Source organism: Aegilops tauschii, chromosome 4 (assembly GCF_002575655.3).
Source record: "Aegilops tauschii subsp. strangulata cultivar AL8/78 chromosome 4, Aet v6.0, whole genome shotgun sequence".
Classification (NCBI taxonomy): Eukaryota; Viridiplantae; Streptophyta; class Magnoliopsida; order Poales; family Poaceae; genus Aegilops; species Aegilops tauschii.
The window spans coordinates 461,568,551-461,571,820 of NC_053038.3; positions in this window are offsets into that span (position 1 = coordinate 461,568,551).

Consider the following 3,270-nt stretch of genomic DNA (forward strand, 5'->3'; position numbering starts at 1 on the left):
TGCGGTCCGTTCCACCGCCGCCGTCCCGAATCGCCGAGACCGACTAGATTTCCGTTGCACACGACCCGTCGTTCCGAAGACAGAGAACTTTCCGCTGCGCGCGCCACCGCAGAGATCCGCGTCCGAGGTCGAGCAGTGAAAGGGTCCAAGTCCCAAGGTATTTGGCAGCAAGCGATCTACCAGCCGTTGCTTCGTCGCGTGGAGACAGAGGCCAAATCAAGTTCATCTACGAGTACTAGTTGAGTACTGTCCACGTGAAGAGATACATTAGCACAAGTTTTGAGATCTAATTGAAAAGTGCTACCGCTGTTGCTACTTCACGTGACGTGAGGCTGTGCTAGTTCAACTTTTGTTCTGCGTTCGTCTGTCCGTTGCTACGTCCAGCCAACTACTACCAGGTGCTACTGTTTCTAATTCTTTGTTCCGCGTAATTTAAATTCTGTCAAGAATTTTTTCTTTCGACTTGTACTACTTTGTGCACAGATTTAATCGACTCATGGCATCCATAAAGTACGATCTTCCGCCGCTGGACCGCGACACAAGGTTTACCCTATGGCAAGTCAAGATGCGGGCGTTGTTGGCACATACTGACTATGATGAAGCACTGGATAGTTTTGGGAAGAACCGAATTGAGGACTGGACTGATGAGGAGAAAAGAATTGATTGTAAGGCTTTGTCAAAAATTCAACTCCATTTGCATAATAATATTTTGCAGGAAGTTTTGAGCGAGAAAACTGCCGCCGCTCTATGGTTAAAGTTGGAAGGGATTTGCATGACTAAAGATCTCACCAGCAAGATGCATTTGAAGCAAAAATTATTCCTGCACAGGTTACCCGAGGGAGGTAATGTTTTGAATCATATTTCTGAATTTAAAGAGATCATATCTGATCTAGCTGCAATGGAGGTTAAGTATGAAGAGGAAGATATTGCTTTAATGTTACTTTGTTCACTGCCAAGTTCTTATACCAATTTTAGAGACACCATATTATACAGTCGTGATACTCTCATGCTTAATGAAGTTTATGAAGCTTTGAACTCTAAGGAGAAGATGAAATTAATGGTGCCTCATGATGGTTCGAGTTCATCCCAAGCCGAGGGATTATCTGTTCGTGGCAGGACAAAGGAGAAGAACTCCAATAATGGAAACAGAGGCAAAAGTAAGAACGGCTACAGGGGCCGGTCGCAATCTAGAGACAAGAAGTATTGCACGTATTGCAAGAGAGACGGGTATGACATCTCTGAGTGTTTCAAGTTGCAGAATAAAGAAAAGAGGAAAGGTAACAAACAAGGTGAAAATTCTGCTAACATTGCTCGTGATGATAGTTCCGATGATGCTCTTGTCGTTATTGCTGGATGTGCTGAGACCAATGATGAGTGGGTACTTGACACCGGATGCACTTTTCATATGTGTCCACATAGAGATTGGTTTTTTACTTTTGATTCCACTACTGCTGCTGGTTCCGTTTTGGGTTTTGATAATTCACCATGCAAGATTGAAGGCATAGGTTCTATTCGAATCAAGATGTTTGATGGCATAATCAGAACTTTGACAGATGTTCGGTATATTCCGAAGATGAAGAGAAATCTTATCTCTGTTAGTGCCCTTGATGCAAAGGGGTACAAGTATTCAGGTGGAGATAGTGTTTTGAAAGGTCACCAAAGGCTCCCTTATTGTGATGAAAGGTGATTTGAGTTCGACCAATGGTCTTTATTACCTTCGAGGTTCTATCGTTTCAGGTAACCTACTCCAGTTATTTCAAAGAATTCTGATTGTGATGCTGCTAACCTTTGGCATATGCGTCTTGGACATATGAGTGAACTTGGTTTGGCAGAGTTAAATAAGAGAGGTCTTCTTGATGGATATGAACCTGGTAAATTGAAATTTTATGAGCATTGTATCTTCGGCAAGCATAAGAGGGTGAAGTTCAACACTTCGACCCATACAACTGAAGGTATTCTTGATTATGTCCATTCTGATTTATGGGGACCATCTCGCAAGAAGTCACTAGGTGGTGCTAGTTACATGCAGACTATTATTGATGATTATTCGAGAAAAGTTTGGCCTTATTTCTTGAAGCATAAATATGAAGCATTCTCAGCTTTTAAGGAGTGGAAGATTATGATTGAGAGACAAACTGAAAAGAAGGTAAAAATACTTCGCACTGATAATGGTATGGAATTCTGTTCTAAGCAATTTAAGAATTATTGCAAGTCTGAAGGCATTGTCAGACATTACACCGTTCCTTATACTCCTCAACAAAACGGTGTTGCTGAGCATATGAACAGGACCATTATTTCCAGAGCCCGTTGCATGTTGTCCAATGCAGGTTTGCATAGGCGTTTTTGGGCTGAGGCTGCTTCCACTGCTTGTTATCTCATTAACCGTTCACCATCTATTGCTCTTAATAAGAAAACTCCAATTGAGGTATGGTCTGGTTCACCTGCTGATTATTCACAGTTGAGAGTTTTTGGTTGCACTGCTTATGCTCATGTTGATAATGGAAAGTTGGAGCCTAGGGCTGTTAAGTGCATCTTTCTTGGTTATAAGTCTGGTGTTAAAGGTTTTAAATTGTGGAATCCTGAAACCCAGAAGGTTGTTATTAGCAGAAATGTTATCTTTAATGAATCTGCTATGTTACATGATGTTTCATCTACTAATGTTCCCGTTGAGAATGAACAACAGCCTATTGTTCAGGAGCCTACTGTTCAGGTGGAGCATGTTATTGATTCAAGTGATACATCTGGTAATGAAATTGTTGATGCACGTGATGAACCCGTCGTTAATGATGATAATGTCACTCCCACTCCAAATCAGCCTATTGTTCCGCCCAGTTGGAATCTTGCACGTGACAGAGTTAGGCGGGGTACTAATAAACCTGACAGGTTAATTGAAGAGTGCAATATTGTTTCTTTTGCTTTATCTGTTGCGGAAGAAATTGAAGGTAATGCTGAGCCTTTTTCATATTCCGAGGCTATTATTTCTGGTGATAGTAATAAGTGGATGACCGCTATGCATGATGAGATGGAGTCACTTGAAAAGAATGGCACTTGGGATTTAGTAAGATTACCTAGAGAGAAGAAACCTATTCGTTGCAAGTGGGTTTTCAAGAGGAAAGAAGGTGTTTCTCCTAATGATGAGACAAGATATAAAGCAAGGTTAGTTGCTAAAGGTTACAGTCAGATTCCAGGTATTGACTATAATGAAGTCTTTTCTCCTGTTGTGAAGCATAGCTCTATTCGCACTTTACTCAGTATTGTTGCCATGCATGA